Below are 19,995 nucleotides of genomic sequence, written 5' to 3'. Positions count from 1 at the left end.
TTATTGAAAAAATGAAAATTGCAAAACAAATATCACTGAAATTATCGATATTTCAAAGTTTGTACATAACCACCTATCCAAGTCAACATAATGTTTTTGGGAAGTAAAGTTTGCCAACTAGATAAAAGCAATTGGTTTCAATTGTAAAACAGATGATAGAATTTGCAAACAAAAAGAAGTTATGAAATAGGCATGATAGAATGGAGACAAATAAAACAACCAGAAAATAAATAATAAGTTCACTCTACACTTTCCTCAAACTCTTTGCAGATGTTTACTATTCCACTAAACCTGTCAGGATTTACCCACAAAGCTAATATAATTCCCAGCAATACTGTAACACCCCGTCTCGAACCATGTCAGAATTTTTGCACGTTGACCGAGGTTGACTATTGACCGTTGACCGAAGGGGTCAAAAGTTGACTTTTTGACTCGGTTGGAATTTTAAGTTGACTGAGGTACCGTTATGAAGTACACGTTGGCACGAGTTCGTAGACTAGTAGCACGTTAAAAACGAAGCTACGGTTTGAAAGTTATGAGCAAAACAAGTTGAGGTCCAAACTGTCCAAGGGGTGCCGAAGTTGACTTTTTGTTCATGCAAGGTTCAGCTTTGTGTAACACCCCGTCCCGAATCGCACCGGAATCCGTGCACGTTGACCGAGGTTGACCGTTGACCGAAGGGGTCAAAAGTTGACTTTTTGACTCGGTGGGAATTTCGAGATGACTAGGGCACCGTGGCGAAGTGCACGATGCCACGAGTTCGTAGACTGGTAGCACGTCGAAAACGGAGCTACGGTTTGAAAGTTATGGACGAAACAAGTTGCGGTCCAAACTGTCCAAGGGGTGCCGGAGTTGACTTTTTGTTTATGGGGAATTGAGCTTTGACTCATGCATGGTTGTGAAGTGCTCGTCGATACGAGTTCACAGACTAGCGGCACGCTCAAAACGGACATCCGGTTAAAAAGTTATGGATGTTTGAAGTTTACCGGATACCGTATTATTTTAATATTTTTTTTGGGTCGGTGAACAGTGAAACGCCACGTGTCAGTTTCTGATTGGTCCACGTGGCATGAACAGTGTCATGCAGGGGTTTTATTTGTTAAAACACTCGGGGAAGAGAGAGAAAGAGAGAGAAGAGAGAGAAAGAGAGAGAGGAGAGAGAAAGAGAGAGCCACCGCCGGCCACCGGATTTTGTCACTATTCCGGCCGAGTTACTGTACACGCGCCGGACAGAAAGCTTGCCCACCTCATTTCCGGCAAAACCTCCAAATTTCACGGCGAACGGCCGCCGGACGCGCCCGGATCGGACGTCCGAAGTTTGGCGGCGCTTTTTCCCCTCCACCGCCGGCCACCGCGAATCGGCACTATTCCGGCCGATAAACAGTACACGCGCCATACACCCAGCATCCTCTCCTCAAGTCCGGCCTACCCACCAAAAATCACGGCCATCGGACCACCGACGCGCCGGGATCGGAGCGTTTTCCGGCGAGGGGTCGAAAATCTTCAAACGGTGATTTCTCCGCCGTCCGACCTCCGTTTTGCTCACCGTCGGTCCCGTTGGATTGCTCTCCTCACGATCTACAAATCTGCAAAATTTCACAGCAAACGGCCACCGTCGGAAATTACTGTTCCGGCGACGGTTGCCGGTGACGTGGCGGCCGCCGGAAATCACTGTTCCGGCGAGTACCCCGAAAATTCCGGCCAGCTCCAGTCCGCAGTGTTCGACCTCCTGAACCCAAATCCGACTTCCGTTTCCACCAATTCGCGACGGTTTGGGAGAATTGCGGAGCCGAAACCCGAAAAGCTTCCCGATAAAATTCCGACCCCGTCGGGTACGATCATCGGAAATTAAGACCGGATCTGTGATTAGCATCACTCGAGCTTCGATTCGGTATATAATTCGTAAATTTTAGTTATCGTTTGGTGTTCGCTCCCCGGGTACCCATTTAGGGATTACCCGAATAAAATATTAATATTTGTGGTTTTGGTACTGTGGATGTTTTAGGTGCACGTGCAAGTAGCGGAGTCAATCCTACGGAGGATCTTGATTGAGATACGTGCACAAGGTGAGTGACCCACCTTCAAATTAATTTTGGGAATTTAATTGGTGAATATATAATGTGTGATTTAAATATTTGGAATTTAATTTCTATGTGCCAAATATTTATTTGAATTATTGTGGAATTATTTGTGAATTTATCGGATTTAAGAAAATGTGTATTTCATCAATTTATGCCATGTGGAATTATTTTATGGTTTTGAGGATTTTGAAATTGGTGTGGTTTTAATGGTAAATTGGGCACGATTCGATTTTCAAATATTTCAAGGAAAATATTTGGTTATGTTGGTGATTTTAATTTTTATGAAATATGCCCATAAAATATTATGGGATTTGATTATGATATTTCGAGAAATTATTTATGCTTGGAAAAAATGTGGATATTTGAATTGATGGATTTGGGAGTTGGTGGATTTGAAAATCATGGAATTTATGGCATTGATTACAAAGAAATTGTGGGAAAATTCCCGGTTCAAGCGGATGGATTATGCCCGCTATGCTTATGAAAAATGTGAAATTTGTTTTATAATTTAAATTGTGGATTTTATGATTTTTAGATGCACCGTGCACGTACTGGTGTTCTGATTATGTGATATGGTATATGTGATATGGTTAGTGTGCACACGGTTGTGATTAGCGCGCAGGTGGGTGTGATTAGCGCGCAGGTGATGTGATTAGCGCGCAGGTGGGTGTGAGTAGCGCGCGGTTGATATTATGAGGGTGTCCTGTGGATGCCATCGGAGAGGGCGGCCACCCCCCTTTGGCCGGGACACCAGGTTAGCAGCGGCGCTGTGGGACGCCACGCGACCGTATGCCGGTTTCTCTCTATAACCTCCTGTCTGGCGGTACCTTGGGACGCTGGGTACTGTTGGCGCCACTGGTATATAGTGGGTGCATCAAATGATTTTCAGAACTGTGTTTTAAAAATAAAATGTTTGGAAACTGAATTGGAATTAAAAATATAATTGTTACCGCTTCTGGTATTTAATTGATGTCTTGGTTTTCGGGGCATATGGATAAAGGGTTTTTGTGAAATTGTTTTAAAAGGGGAACCTTTCCAACTGAGAGAATTGTAAGGGTTTTGAGAGAAAATATTATTATTTCCAAATAATTATTATTTATACTTATTACTGTGATAATATATGGTATAGTAGTAGGGTCGCTCACTGAGATGATTAGCATCTCACACTCTTAAATTCCGTTCCTCTAGGTACCAGGTTGTCGGTGTTCACTCGGAGCGGACTTGATCTTCCTCGCTGTTTTAGTTCGGCAGTACCCTGTTATTCTTTTATTGCAGTTGTAATATTTCTTTCACTCTTGTTGTATTTATTTTGCACTGGATTACTGTATTTATTTTTTTTAAGTACTGCAATTTGTGGAACCAATTTGTAGTTTGTGGGAGGAATAAGGGGATATTTTTGAAGTGTGTTTTCAGTGCAGGTAAATTTGTGGTAAGTAAATCCCTTAGGGGAGGTGCTGCCGGATTTTCCGTTGGAAGGTTCGGTGGTATTTCCCTGGGATCAGGGCTGTCTAGGGTTCCGGGGAAGGAATTCTGGACGGGTCCTGACAGTTGGTATCAGAGCATAGGTTCTTGTAATCCTAAGGGACTGTGCATTGCTGTACAGCCCATCCGTAAATTCCTTCCTTTTGTAATCGTGCTTAAGTGTCCCTGTTTCTAAACTCTTGTTTGTTTCTTCAGTAATCGACTACGATGAGTCGGCGGGACACACGTAGAACTCGGGAACGCTCGGCTGAGAGTTCCGGGAGTCGATCAAGCCTTAGAGATCTGGTCTCTCAGCTAACTAGAGCCTTAGGAGGTTCAAGCTCTAGTAACCGATCCGTGGATCAGGCTCGACGTTTAGGAGCCGTGGAGTTCGATGGAAGCCAAGGCCCAGCTGCAGCCTTGAAGTGGCTATCCAGCATGGAGAAAATCTTGGAAGAGGGGATGCAGTGCCCCGATGAGGATATGGTGAGGATTTCTGGGTTCATGTTAGAGGGAGACGCCCGGAAGTGGTGGCAAATGGAGAAGACCCGCAGAAGGCATACGTGGGACCAGTTCAAGATTGCCTTCTCTACTGAGTTCTGTCCTCCTGCCTACCGTGAGGCGAGAAGGAGAGAGTTCGAGGGACTGCGCCAGGGAAACATGACGGTGACAGAGTACGAGAGGAGGTTCCGGGAGCTGTCAGAGTTCTGCATGCACTTGATTCCCGACGATCACGCGAAGAAGGTGAGGTTCATAGACGGGTTGAACGAGAGCATCGGCTACACCCTTTCTGGGTCAGTACACCCCACCTATCAGTCCGCGAGGGATGCAGCGCTCGAGCTAGAGAGACAGGCGGAGATACACAGACCCTCGAGGCGCAGACCGTTCGAAGGTTCGTACAGCGGGGTACCTCGACAGGGGGCATCTAAGAAGAGTCATAGTTCAGGCTCAGACAGTGGTGGGTTCAGCCCTCGAGGCAGATTTCAGAGGAGAGGCGGCTATCGTATGCCCCAACCAGCGCGCCATTCCATCAGCGGCGGCACGAGCTCATATCAGCACTCTGGGTTTAGCCCCAAGCCATTCTGCAGACGTTGCAATAGAGCACACCATGGGATTTGCCAGTTTGAGGGTGTGTGCTTTCAGTGTGGACAGGCGGGACATATTAAGAGAAATTGCCCTTATGGAGAGGCGGGAGTGTTAGGGGCGAGCCCACCATCACATCAGGCCAGTGGGTCGCGGGGTCAGAGTTCCCGAGGGAGTTATGCAGTAGGAGGTTCATCGGGATCAGTCCCACAGCCTGTTGGACCGAGCAGGGGTAGAGGACGGAGGCCCCAGCAGACAGGGCAGGGTCGAGTGTTTGCGATGACGCAGCAGGAGGCCCTAGCTACACCGGACGTCGTGGCAGGTACGTTGAATATATTTGGTAATGATGCATTAGTACTTATAGACCCGGGAGCAACACATTCATTCATCTCCAAGGAATTCGTCACTCGGGTCGGTATGACCCCTACTCCTTTAGAATGTCTAGTAGAGATAGCCACTCCTGCAGGAGAATCCTTGTGGCCTAGCCAGTTAATCAAGGAATGTTTCTTCTGCATCGAAGATCAAGTGATGGAGGCGGACTTGATCCTGTTGGATCTGTCCGGACTTGATGTAATTTTGGGCATGGATTGGTTGGCAAGGAACCATGCATCTGTAGATTGTTTCAGCAAGGAAGTTACATTCAGGAGGCCAGGGTTGCCAGAAGTAGTATTCCATGGAGGAGTTGGAAGGCCCTTACCGAGGTTGATATCTACCCTTACCGCCAAGAAGCTACTGAATAAAGGTTGCCAGGGGTATTTGGCTCATGTGATAGATACCCGAGTAAGTGGGGTCAGGTTGGAAGACATGCCCGTTGTGAGGGATTTCCCGGACGTGTTTCCTGAGGAGTTACCAGGATTGCCTCCGGAAAGGGAAGTTGACTTTCCCATTGAATTGATTCCAGGCACCGTGCCTATTTCTCTACCACCGTATCGGATGGCTCCAGCGGAGTTAAGGGAGCTAAAGGTCCAGTTGCAAGATTTGGTAGATAAGGGGTTTATTAGACCAAGTATATCGCCGTGGGGAGCCCCAGTTTTGTTTGTAAAGAAAAAGGATGGTAGTCTAAGGCTGTGTATAGACTACCGACAACTTAATAAGGTCACCATTCCTAATCGCTATCCGTTGCCAAGGATAGATGATCTATTCGACCAACTCCAAGGTGCCAAGGTGTTCTCCAAGATCGACTTGAGGTCGGGATACCATCAGTTAAGGATCCGAGAGTCGGACATTCCTAAGACTGCCTTTAGGACGAGGTACGGACATTATGAATTCCTAGTGATGTCGTTCGGACTCACCAATGCCCCAGCAGCTTTCATGGACTTGATGAATCGGGTGTTTCGTCCGGACTTGGATCATTTTGTCATTGTATTTATCGATGACATTCTGATCTATTCAAGGAGCCAAGAAGAGCACGTGAGGCATTTGAAGAGAGTGCTCCAAACTCTAAGGCAGCATCAGCTATATGCTAAATTCGACAAGTGTGAATTCTGGTTGAATCAAGTGGGTTTTCTCGGACATATCGTGTCGGCAGAAGGTATCTATGTGGACCCTGATAAGGTAAAGGCAGTGTTGAGTTGGGAGCGCCCTACCACTGTGAGGGAGGTACGAAGTTTTCTTGGATTAGCGGGTTACTACCGTCGTTTTATTGAAGGGTTTTCAAGGACTGCCGGGCCGCTTCATAGATTGACCCGAAAGAATGTTGAATTTAGTTGGACGGACAGGTGTGAACAGAGTTTTCAGGAGTTGAAGCAAAAGTTGACATCCGCACCTGTTTTAACTTTACCTGATGGGAATGAAGGTTTTGAGGTTTATTGTGATGCATCCCATCAAGGGTTGGGTTGCGTGCTAATGCAGAATCAAAGGGTGGTAGCGTATGCATCTCGGCAATTGAAGCAGCACGAACAGAATTACCCTACGCACGACTTAGAATTGGCGGCGGTAGTCTTTGCTCTAAAGAAGTGGAGGCACTACTTGTATGGGGCCACGTGCCAAATCTATACCGACCACAAGAGCCTCAAGTATATTTTCACTCAGAAGGAGTTAAATATGAGGCAAAGGCGATGGATGGAGTTGTTAAAGGATTATGACTGTGTGATTGACTATCACCCGGGTAAGGCGAATGTAGTGGCAGATGCTTTGAGTAGGAAGGCTACTGGATCCCTTGCTCACATCCAAGTCATCCAACTACCTCTCATGGTGGAGTTGAAGAAGATGGGGGTGTTAATGCATATGCATCCTTCAGGAGTTCTCATGGCTAGCTTCCAGGTACGACCGGTGTTGGTGGATCGTATAGTAGAGACCCAAATGGAAGATCCTAAGTTGAGGACAATTAAGGGCAAGGTACAAGAAGGTCTTGATCCGGAATTTTCCATAAGGAGGGATGGAGCCCTCGTGTATAAAGGACGACTTTGCGTTCCGGATATCCCAGGACTCAAGAAGGAGATTTTGGAGGAGGCGCATAGCTCGATGTATGCGATGCATCCTGGGAGTACCAAGATGTATCGGACGCTTGTTAAGTATTATTGGTGGATTGGTATGAAGAGAGAAGTGGCAGACTTTGTATCAAAGTGTTTGATTTGTCAACAAGTGAAAGCAGAAAGACAGAAGCCTTCGGGACTACTCCAACCTTTACCGATTCCCGTGTGGAAGTGGGAAGAACTCAACATGGACTTCGTATTCAAGCTTCCTTCCACACCTAGAAGGTACGACGGCATTTGGGTAATCATTGATCGTCTCACCAAGTCGGCACACTTCCTACCGGTACGAGAACGTTTTTCGCCCGAGAAGTTAGCCCAGTTGTTCGTGCAACGCATTGTAAGTCTTCATGGAGTACCGTTAGCCATCGTCTCCGATCGAGATCCGCGCTTTACTTCACGACTATGGCGGAAGTTGGCTGATGCACTAGGAGCAAGACTTAACTACAGCACCGCTTTTCACCCACAATCTGATGGACAAGCAGAGCGCACAATCCAGACATTAGAAGACATGCTAAGGTCTTGCATTATGCAATTTAGCGGTAGCTGGGATGAACAACTGCCACTGATAGAGTTTGTCTACAACAACAGTTATCAAGCGAGTACTGGAATGTCCCCGTATGAAGCTTTATATGGGAGGCAGTGTCGGACACCTTTGTGTTGGAGTGAGGTAGGAGAAGAGAGGTTCCTTGCAACAACTAATGCGGTCGGATCTGAGTATTTAAGGATGACCTTGGACAAGGTGAAGATCATTAGGGATCGATTGAAGGTTGCCCAAGATAGACAGAAGAGTTACGCCGATGTGCGTAGAAAGGATTTGGAATTCGAGGTAGGAGATTGGGTATTCCTAAAACTATCTCCATGGAAAGGAGTAGTACGTTTTGGACGACGAGGTAAGTTGGGTCCTCGTTATATTGGGCCTTACGAGGTTACGGAGAGGATTGGCCCGGTGGCGTATAGGTTGGCGTTACCGGAAGAGCTAGCTCGAGTACACAACGTGTTTCATGTGTCGATGCTACGGAAGTATATTGCAGACCCTTCGCACGTACTCGAGAGTCCGGATATAGAGATAAGGGAAGATCTTTCGTATGTGGAGCAGCCAGTACAGATTTTGGATCGCGAGGAACGCACGCTACGCAACAAGACTATTCCTCTAGTTAAGGTCTTATGGCGGAACCACTTGGTCGAGGAAGCAACGTGGGAACCCGAAGCACGGATGCGTGAGCAGTACCCGTATCTGTTCCAGTGACGTGCAGAAATTTCGAGGACGAAATTTTTGTAAGGGGGGAAGGCTGTAACACCCCGTCCCGAATCGCACCGGAATCCGTGCACGTTGACCGAGGTTGACCGTTGACCGAAGGGGTCAAAAGTTGACTTTTTGACTCGGTGGGAATTTCGAGATGACTAGGGCACCGTGGCGAAGTGCACGATGCCACGAGTTCGTAGACTGGTAGCACGTCGAAAACGGAGCTACGGTTTGAAAGTTATGGACGAAACAAGTTGCGGTCCAAACTGTCCAAGGGGTGCCGGAGTTGACTTTTTGTTTATGGGGAATTGAGCTTTGACTCATGCATGGTTGTGAAGTGCTCGTCGATACGAGTTCACAGACTAGCGGCACGCTCAAAACGGACATCCGGTTAAAAAGTTATGGATGTTTGAAGTTTACCGGATACCGTATTATTTTAATATTTTTTTTGGGTCGGTGAACAGTGAAACGCCACGTGTCAGTTTCTGATTGGTCCACGTGGCATGAACAGTGTCATGCAGGGGTTTTATTTGTTAAAACACTCGGGGAAGAGAGAGAAAGAGAGAGAAGAGAGAGAAAGAGAGAGAGGAGAGAGAAAGAGAGAGCCACCGCCGGCCACCGGATTTTGTCACTATTCCGGCCGAGTTACTGTACACGCGCCGGACAGAAAGCTTGCCCACCTCATTTCCGGCAAAACCTCCAAATTTCACGGCGAACGGCCGCCGGACGCGCCCGGATCGGACGTCCGAAGTTTGGCGGCGCTTTTTCCCCTCCACCGCCGGCCACCGCGAATCGGCACTATTCCGGCCGATAAACAGTACACGCGCCATACACCCAGCATCCTCTCCTCAAGTCCGGCCTACCCACCAAAAATCACGGCCATCGGACCACCGACGCGCCGGGATCGGAGCGTTTTCCGGCGAGGGGTCGAAAATCTTCAAACGGTGATTTCTCCGCCGTCCGACCTCCGTTTTGCTCACCGTCGGTCCCGTTGGATTGCTCTCCTCACGATCTACAAATCTGCAAAATTTCACAGCAAACGGCCACCGTCGGAAATTACTGTTCCGGCGACGGTTGCCGGTGACGTGGCGGCCGCCGGAAATCACTGTTCCGGCGAGTACCCCGAAAATTCCGGCCAGCTCCAGTCCGCAGTGTTCGACCTCCTGAACCCAAATCCGACTTCCGTTTCCACCAATTCGCGACGGTTTGGGAGAATTGCGGAGCCGAAACCCGAAAAGCTTCCCGATAAAATTCCGACCCCGTCGGGTACGATCATCGGAAATTAAGACCGGATCTGTGATTAGCATCACTCGAGCTTCGATTCGGTATATAATTCGTAAATTTTAGTTATCGTTTGGTGTTCGCTCCCCGGGTACCCATTTAGGGATTACCCGAATAAAATATTAATATTTGTGGTTTTGGTACTGTGGATGTTTTAGGTGCACGTGCAAGTAGCGGAGTCAATCCTACGGAGGATCTTGATTGAGATACGTGCACAAGGTGAGTGACCCACCTTCAAATTAATTTTGGGAATTTAATTGGTGAATATATAATGTGTGATTTAAATATTTGGAATTTAATTTCTATGTGCCAAATATTTATTTGAATTATTGTGGAATTATTTGTGAATTTATCGGATTTAAGAAAATGTGTATTTCATCAATTTATGCCATGTGGAATTATTTTATGGTTTTGAGGATTTTGAAATTGGTGTGGTTTTAATGGTAAATTGGGCACGATTCGATTTTCAAATATTTCAAGGAAAATATTTGGTTATGTTGGTGATTTTAATTTTTATGAAATATGCCCATAAAATATTATGGGATTTGATTATGATATTTCGAGAAATTATTTATGCTTGGAAAAAATGTGGATATTTGAATTGATGGATTTGGGAGTTGGTGGATTTGAAAATCATGGAATTTATGGCATTGATTACAAAGAAATTGTGGGAAAATTCCCGGTTCAAGCGGATGGATTATGCCCGCTATGCTTATGAAAAATGTGAAATTTGTTTTATAATTTAAATTGTGGATTTTATGATTTTTAGATGCACCGTGCACGTACTGGTGTTCTGATTATGTGATATGGTATATGTGATATGGTTAGTGTGCACACGGTTGTGATTAGCGCGCAGGTGGGTGTGATTAGCGCGCAGGTGATGTGATTAGCGCGCAGGTGGGTGTGAGTAGCGCGCGGTTGATATTATGAGGGTGTCCTGTGGATGCCATCGGAGAGGGCGGCCACCCCCCTTTGGCCGGGACACCAGGTTAGCAGCGGCGCTGTGGGACGCCACGCGACCGTATGCCGGTTTCTCTCTATAACCTCCTGTCTGGCGGTACCTTGGGACGCTGGGTACTGTTGGCGCCACTGGTATATAGTGGGTGCATCAAATGATTTTCAGAACTGTGTTTTAAAAATAAAATGTTTGGAAACTGAATTGGAATTAAAAATATAATTGTTACCGCTTCTGGTATTTAATTGATGTCTTGGTTTTCGGGGCATATGGATAAAGGGTTTTTGTGAAATTGTTTTAAAAGGGGAACCTTTCCAACTGAGAGAATTGTAAGGGTTTTGAGAGAAAATATTATTATTTCCAAATAATTATTATTTATACTTATTACTGTGATAATATATGGTATAGTAGTAGGGTCGCTCACTGAGATGATTAGCATCTCACACTCTTAAATTCCGTTCCTCTAGGTACCAGGTTGTCGGTGTTCACTCGGAGCGGACTTGATCTTCCTCGCTGTTTTAGTTCGGCAGTACCCTGTTATTCTTTTATTGCAGTTGTAATATTTCTTTCACTCTTGTTGTATTTATTTTGCACTGGATTACTGTATTTATTTTTTTTAAGTACTGCAATTTGTGGAACCAATTTGTAGTTTGTGGGAGGAATAAGGGGATATTTTTGAAGTGTGTTTTCAGTGCAGGTAAATTTGTGGTAAGTAAATCCCTTAGGGGAGGTGCTGCCGGATTTTCCGTTGGAAGGTTCGGTGGTATTTCCCTGGGATCAGGGCTGTCTAGGGTTCCGGGGAAGGAATTCTGGACGGGTCCTGACATTTGACTCATGCATGGTTGTGAAGTGCTCGTCGATACGAGTCCGTAGACTAGCAGCACGTCCGATTTGGACATGTGGTTTGAAAGTTATGGACCTGTAGAGTTTTTCAAATACGTATTATTTTAATATTATTTTTAAACGCGTAACGATGTGCCACGTGTGACTTAATGAAGGTGACCATGTGTCACCATGTTGAGAAGCCACATGTCAACCATGTGTAAAATCAAATTATTTTATTATTATTTTAAATAATAATATTATTATGTAATTGTTTAATTATTTTTAATTTTATTTTATTTTTCTTTTTATTTTCCTTTTTCTTTTTCTTTTCTTTTTTCTTTTTTTTTTCTTTCCCCCACGTGGGAAAAAAGGGGACCCAGCCCCGGTCCTGTTCTTCTTCTTCTTCTTTCCTTCTGCCCTTCCCTTCCTTTCTCCCTCTCGGCCTCACCGTCTTTTTAAATTCCGGCCACCCATAGTCCTCACGCGCCGGCCAGTGACGAGCGGAGGGAGGAGGCGAGCTCAGCCGCCAATTTTCACCGTCACCGGCCGCCGGACGCGCGCCGATCGGGCCGGAGATGCCGCCGGCCGGAAAAAATTCTCTCTCCTCTTTTCTTGTGTTTTCCAGCCAGCCCAGTCCAAATTAAACCTCCTCTCCCCCTATTTTGGGTCCTCTGAGTTCAAAAATGGCCTCCAATCTCAAAAATTCGAAGCGGTTTGCGAGATACGAGGAGTTGAAAACCGGCCGAAGCTTTCCGACCAAATTTCGGCCACCTCCGGCGGAATTGGGATCGATGGAGACCGGATTTGTAATCCTCGTCGCTCAAGCTTCGATTCGGTATATAATTCGCCTATTTTGGATAACGTTTGTATTTGACCCTCCGGGTACCGGGTATTATTTATCCGATTAAAATATTAATTTAATTGACTGTCTGTGAATTTTGTTCTAAGAGCACCGGTGAGTCGTGGAATTGATCCCATGGTGGATCATGGTTTAATTGCGTGCTCAAGGTGAGTGACCCACCTTCAAAAATTATTTTGGGCAATTAATTATGTTTAATTGGTATTTAAATTGATATTTAAATTATGCTCATGTGGTGTGATTTAATTATGAATTATATTGTGGTTTAATTTATCATGCATGAGCAAAGTGTATTTCGGTAGTATTTGTACGTGGTATTCAGTATTAATTTTTCGGGCATAATTGGGTTAAATATTTTATGAAAATATTTGTTTAAATTTATAAATTATGCCCGCGGCATTTTTATGGTTGCATCTCGTACTTCGAAAAAATTGTGGTTTGTTTGTTATCAATGGTTCGTACCGATTTGTTAAATAAAAAAATATGTGGGATGGTAAGTGTGAGAATTTAATGTATTTCCCACGGTAATTTTGGAAAACGGTACGGTTGGTTAATAATGTTTATTATTAGACGCACTCATACAGTATTGGTGTTCTGGTGTATGGACACATGGTAGCGCGCAGGTATTATGTGGTTTAGCGCGCAGATATTATTTCTCCCGTTGTTGCCATTGGACCGTGGGCAGGTAAGTTTGTTATTGGCCACAGCCGCCCCCCTCCTTGGCCGGGAGATGGTTTCAGCAGCGGTACTGTCGGGACGCCGAAGTGCCGTTTGCAAGTTTCTCTCTTTAACCCCCCCGCCAGTCGGTGCTCGGGACGCTGGGTATTGGAGGGCATCACCGGTATATGGTGTGGTGCGTCAGGTGTAATTGTCAAGTGTAATTTTCAGATAAAATTTCAAACCTCAAAGAGTACAAAATTATTTATTATAATTTATTGCAGTTTATTTATATTTGGGGTATTTATTTATTTATTTATTTGTTGTTTATTAAATTATTTGGTCCCTTGGTTTTCGGAGAGTACGTACATCGGGTTTTGTGAAAATGTTTTAAAAGAGGAACATTTCCAACGGAGTGAATAGTGAGGGTTTTGAGAGAAATTATTATTTCAATCGTTTATTTATTTATTTATTTAATTGTTTGATATTGCTTAATTAAATCCTTTTATTTGGTATATTATTAATATTAAAGGTGTTCAGTAGTTAGGGTCACTCATTGAGATGATTAGCATCTCACACTCTTAAATTCCGTTCCCCTAGGTCCAGGTTGGAGACGTTGATTGTCCGGGGCGAGCCCAACGTCTCAGTTCGTTGCCGAAGGTTCAAGAAGTATTTCTTCCCTTTTTCCTCTCCATCCTGTATTGCTCTTTATCTGTCCTTGTATAAATTCCACATTATCTGTATAATGCTCTGTATACTGTATTGGACGTGTAGTTGTTTTTATGCACTGAGTTACTGCTATTTATTTTGGAGTGCTGTAAATTTGTGGAATCAATTTGTAGTATTGTGGGAGGAATAAGGGGATGTTTATAGAAGTGTGTTTTCAGTGTAGGTAATTTTTGGTTAGTCCTACCCTTAGGGGAGGTGCTGCCGGATTTTCCGTTGGAAGGTTCGGTGGTATTTCCCTGGGATCAGGGCTTGTCTAGGGTTCCGGAGAGGAATTCTGGACGGGTCCTGACAAATACTATATTGGTGTTGACTCTCTAGAGATGAAAGATCATAGTATTGGCCATTTTGTTCTTTAGAATTTTGGAGAAAATGTCTTTCAAGACTTATCTCACAGGTTACATACTGTCTACAACGGAGATGTAAAAATAATTAATCAAATTAGTATACCTGAAAATAGTGGCCTAAAGCGTCAAATACATTAATAGGATTAGAAAGCTACATATACCTTGTCAAGAAGAAGCACTTTATGTTCTAAAAGATAAAAATATGGATGCAAATTTCAAAAATTATTGAATATTAAAAAACCTTATAAAAAATTATGAAAATTTATAGTTAAATGAAATTAGTTGTTAAAATTCTAGTATATTCTTATTTAACCAAACGGTTATCAATTTAACAATAAAACTTGAAAAAGAATATTATAAATATTATATAATACTATGAGGGAGTTTTATGGTAAATTTAATAAATATTTTCAGAAAAGTACTATATCATACCCTCTCACATCTAGATCTAGCCACTTTGAACTAACTTTGGATGTTTTTATGTGTTTAATAATATTTTTAAAATTTAATGCACATTTTAAAAATTTTATAAAAATTATGATAGAAAATTTGGAAATATTAACAAATCTTGTGGAAAATTTGACCAAATTGTGAAGGAATTAAAAAAATATATAGATTAAAATTTTATGGAAATAAAAATGAAAATTTTTACTCTTTTGGAACCTAGATATCTTATCAACTTATTAAAAAAAAATTGAAATTTTGAAAAAATTCACAGAAATTATCGATATTTTAAATCTTGATTACATGACATATTTCAAGCTTTTATTCTTAATGGAACATAGGAATTGATCACAAGTTTTAAAAAATAATTAATAGTAAACCTGTTAGATAATATATATATATATATATAATCTTTCTCCCATCTATGAGGTATCCATACGATCCCGAATAAAATTTGTTTTAGATGAGAGAATAACTATATATATATATATATATATATATATATTTATAATTGAGATTTGATCCCAAAAAAAAAAAATCATATAAGATAACAATAGTAATTATAATATTCATGTTGATTGACCATTTAAAAAAAAAAAAAAAATTTATGGTGGATGATAGTCAGATAGAGAGATGGAAAAAGTGTTAAAAAAGTAGCTAGTATATAAAGATCATAAAAGTGCAGGAAATCCCTTGTTTTTTTTTTTTTTTTGCTTGCTTTTTTGGATGGAAAGGTGCCTAAAATCCTTCATCAACAAAGTTATCTACACGTATCTGATCACTACAACCTTTTATTTTATTTTATGTTTTATGCATGTGGAAGACGCAATGTGTACGATTTTTTTTTTTTTTTCATTTTTGTAATTTGTTTTGTCGCTTGTGTTTGCGTACCATTCCAAATTATTTAAAATACGAAATCCAAATCATGAAAGATCTCATGCTTCATCTAAAAGGAAAACTAAAGAGCTATAGCATGAAAGATGTTTCTGATTGTTTTATTAACTAATATGTTTTTAGAAAAGAAAGAAAGAAAAAGACAGCAATTAAAGAAATGTGATTTTGTTATCCCATAATGTTTTGGTTTTTTTTGAATTACAAATATCAAAGCCCAAAATGCATGTTGTCTTCAAAATTTAATAACTTTTATTAAATACATTCGGGTCCAATTTTAGCTTAAAGATGCCAAATATACACATAAGCTAAGGGTAGAGTGTACCAAAGGTGTGCTCCGCCCGGTGACTAAGAAAGAGATTGATTTGCGTTTGAATTGAAATAATGAGGTTACAAAGAGGGAAGTAGTTTGAAATTTAAATATTTTCTAAAACAAATTTAAAATGAAAAAAAAGAAATTTTTTTTTTCAACAAATATTTATTGACTAATTTATTTATTTTTTTAAAAAAAAATTAATAATTTTCAAATAGAACTTTTTAACTCAAATAAAAAAAAAGGCTATATCAAAATATTGGTTAAGTACTCTTATCCAATTTGGTATCGAAGCCTAAAATTCGTATTATCTACAAAACTTGATTAACTTTTACCAAAAAATAAAGATCCAATTTTAGCATAAAAGATATCAACCAGTATGTAAAACAGGAAAAATATTTCACAAACAATCAATAGACTAACAAATTTCTTTCCATAATTTGGATTCTCCATTTTATAGTAAATAAGTTAAAAAACAAGTTTCAAAATAATTTTTGTGTGTGTGTGTGTGTGTGTGTGTGTGTGTGTGTGTGTGGTATATCTCTTAAAAACATTTGAAACCAAAGGAAAATCAATTACTGTAAGTGGTGAGTGTTGAAATTGGAGGACAAACTTTAATTTTACCTTATTAGTAGCTATAAGAATTAATAAACGAGTAGCATGTAGCTGATAATTGAAAGTGGTAGTGTAGAGGCGTGGTCCAAATGCATGGTGGACTGCAAGGGATTAATTGTTCTAAGCGGTGAGTGCTGAGATTGAAGGACAAACTTTAATTTTACCTAATTAGAAGATATAAAAATTAATAACCGAGTAGCATGTGGCTGATAATTGAAAGTGGTAGTGTAAAGGCGTGGTCCAAATGCAAGGGAATAAAGTAATCAATCATTAAGCCATAAACAAACAAAAGTGCGACTTATAAAGCACTAAGGATTTTGTTGCATTTCAAAAGGCCAAAAAACAGTGGTTAGTGGACATTCTCAGCAATCCAATTCAAAATGTCTCAATATTATAAATACCTTTCTCTCCTATGATTTTCAAAAATTAAAACAGCCTTATGGAAATGAACCATTTTGTATGAGCTTCGATTTATTCTACAAAGCAAAGAAACCCAACTTTTATATAGCTTGCGAGACCAAAACAAGTTTTGACAGAATCTTAAAATTTCTGATCTACAATTTCATCAAACTTTTCTGGATCTAAGAGCCTATGATTGGGTGATTCAAATTAATGGACCAAAATATGGCAAATAAGTCTCTTATTTGTCATGACTAGTACCACTTTCAATGCATTTTATATCACCAACTTATTTATTAATAATGTAGCAAATAATATGATATTGATATATCAATGGTTGAAAAATGAATATAAACTAAGTATAGATAAATGATTTTTTTTCTTTTATATTGAGGCCTAGGAATGTAAATTGATAAGTGAAATCCAATACTAAACCAATAAAATAATGACACAATACTGGTATACAAATTGATGTCACCGATTGATATTTGATCCCATATTTTGGTCATATATATTATATCTAAGATTGTTTAATTAACAGAAAAGAATGATTTAGTAATTCTCAGTAAGAAAAAGTTTTTAGAATGATTTAGTAATTCTCAGTAAGAAAAAGTTTTTTTTCCTCCTTTTCTAACAAAACTATGGGAATTTATTCAAGTACACTGTATATAGCATTATACATCTAAGAGAAACAATTAAAACTATATGTATATAAAATATATTAGGATGAAAGCGTAATGCTACAGAATTTTTTTTCTTTTTTTTTTTTGCTAAATAAAGTAATGCTATACCTGAACATCAAAGTTTTCATCGCTTAGTTAATCTGACCACTTAATCACTAATATGATGCGAATGTGTCATGCATTAATATATAAGTGGATGATCAATATATATAGTACTAATTATACAGCATCATTTCATCACCCATTAATGATGACAAGAATGTTATAATTGTATGCATATAATTTAGAAAAGAAAGCAGATAGAAGATATCATCAACTGTAATCAATTGAGAAAGGATTGAAATTTAGTGCAACTTTCCTATGAGCTATTACAGTTGCTCTTAAAGCTATCAAGAATTTTTTTCTTTTTATTATTTCATGAGGTAACAATGATTTTTTTTTTTTTTCCTTATCACAAATTGATCATAATCGATTCCATTTGCAGTCTTTATCCCCTCTTTGTTAGTGCAAAATATGCAACAATAATTTGGCAATGATGGTCACGATATACCAGATAGATGTAACAAAATTGGAAGAGAGTTTAGTTCAATTACATGAATGGAATTAAAGCATTAATATTATTAAAGAGGCGTTAAATAATATATTAGATGATACTAATGCTCTAAATTTTTTTCCAAAAAAAAAAAAAAAAAGGTGAACTTTTACTGGCAATTAAATCCTAAAGGCAAGCTCAACCTGCTAAAAAATTATGTGCAACTTCTTGCAATTTCTCAAAACATTACAAACTTCATCTTCACTGAATTCTCTAATTGGTGAGGTTCTTAAATTGCTCAGTTACCAAAAATTCTTCATTAATAATTTGTGTACGTCGTCATAAGGAGCAACAATATATGACAATGTTATTATATTTTGTATTGAACGGAAAAATACGACATTGGAATCTTTTGAATGAAAAATAAGACTAAGCCAATAAATTCTGATATTTATACCAAATGGTAGATATGTAGTTTTAGAAAACAATAACTTTATCATTGAAAAATGTTGATTTTAAATATAAATTGATCCCTTAAATGGAAGCACATCACCAATGGGCCCACATTGCGCTATTATTAAATGTCTGTATTGTTTCATGATATCTATATTTGTTTCCCCGCCTGTATACATGAAAGAGACCCCCACACCCAGCTGCTTGGAGATTGATCATAGTTCACTTTACTTAAAAATAAAATAAAATAGAATTGAAATCTATATATATATGCTTTCAGTTGTTCGCACAGGAAGGACATGGTCCTTTGTCATAAGTACCATGGGAATGGGTTACCAATAGTTTTTTACTAATATATTTGATAAATTATCTTAGCTATTAAAACGGTGGAATCTAATTGTGCATAATATGTATGCATGTGCAAAAATTGAAATTGATAAGAGGCTTTCGGCTAAAAGAAAAAAAGGTAAGAGGCTTTTGGCCAGTATGTGTGCCACAAAAATAAAAGAGAATGGTTGTGCCACACTTAATATCATAGTAAAAATGGAGAAAGAGTAAAGTTAGATGGCATTGATGAATTGGATTTGCTCTCCCAAAAAGCAAGAGTACCCCAAACTTTCACCACAGACAAGGACAGTATTGCGCCAATATAATGCTAACTACAAGGACATTATTGCTCCAATACAATGCTAACCACATGAAATATGTAGTATTTCTTCACAGACCCATCTTAAATCATTTGCCAAAAAGTCCATAAGCCATAGCTATGTTTTATTGACCTATCTTAACCACATAACAAATACTTGTTTATACATTGTGCTCTTTTAGGGCCCAAAAAGATGGCCACAAATCCTAATTATATTACAAGTGGTGGGTTTCTCTTCCTCTTGAGTCTCCATGAAGGCAATAAAATATCTAATTTTTCAGTTTTCAACTGAAAATTTAAAAAGTTATGATTTTGAAAATGAAATCCATTTTTGAATAATTGGAAAATATATGGAGCATGCCTTAGTTAAGTAGGATTCATGCGGTTTTGAGCATATCTAAGTGCAAGTGTCAAATTCACAAGACGCTACCACCAACCCTCTAAGGGCATAAAAAGCTGTAATGGTACTTAATGGCTAGTGGACATGGAAGCACTCTGAAAGATATGCCAAAATGAGCATGAGAATCTGATTGGGTTTCTGGGTCAGCATCAAATTCTCATATGCTCACAATATCTTGCAATTTGTATGGAAGGAGAATATTTTTCAATGAGTTTTTATATTTTTACGACCTTATCAATGTCGGATTTGCATTATATATAGTTTTAGGATAGTGGGAATAGTCAAAAGTAGTGATGACAAAATCGATCATTCCACTTTTGACTCAAAATAAAAATGTTAGAGAATTTTATTTGCATTGGCTATTTATCAAGTTCATTTATATTCTAAATACTCATGGTTAACATAATTTGGACCACAAATTTGTTTGTGGGGTTTTGGTGAATCATTTGGCAATTTCGTTATCTGTTTCAATATTGGTGGTAACTATTTGAGATATAATACCTATATTAGAAACAATAGGAAAGTGAAGAAAGTAAAATCCAATACATATTATATATATATATATATATATATCTATATATTCAGTTTGGTTTCGGAAAATAAAAAATGAACAATTAGCATTAGTCT

Source organism: Ziziphus jujuba, chromosome 1 (assembly GCF_031755915.1).
Source record: "Ziziphus jujuba cultivar Dongzao chromosome 1, ASM3175591v1".
NCBI classification, from domain to species: domain Eukaryota; kingdom Viridiplantae; phylum Streptophyta; class Magnoliopsida; order Rosales; family Rhamnaceae; genus Ziziphus; species Ziziphus jujuba.
The sequence above is the reverse complement of the archived record's forward strand: the minus strand, read 5'-3'. Positions refer to the sequence as shown.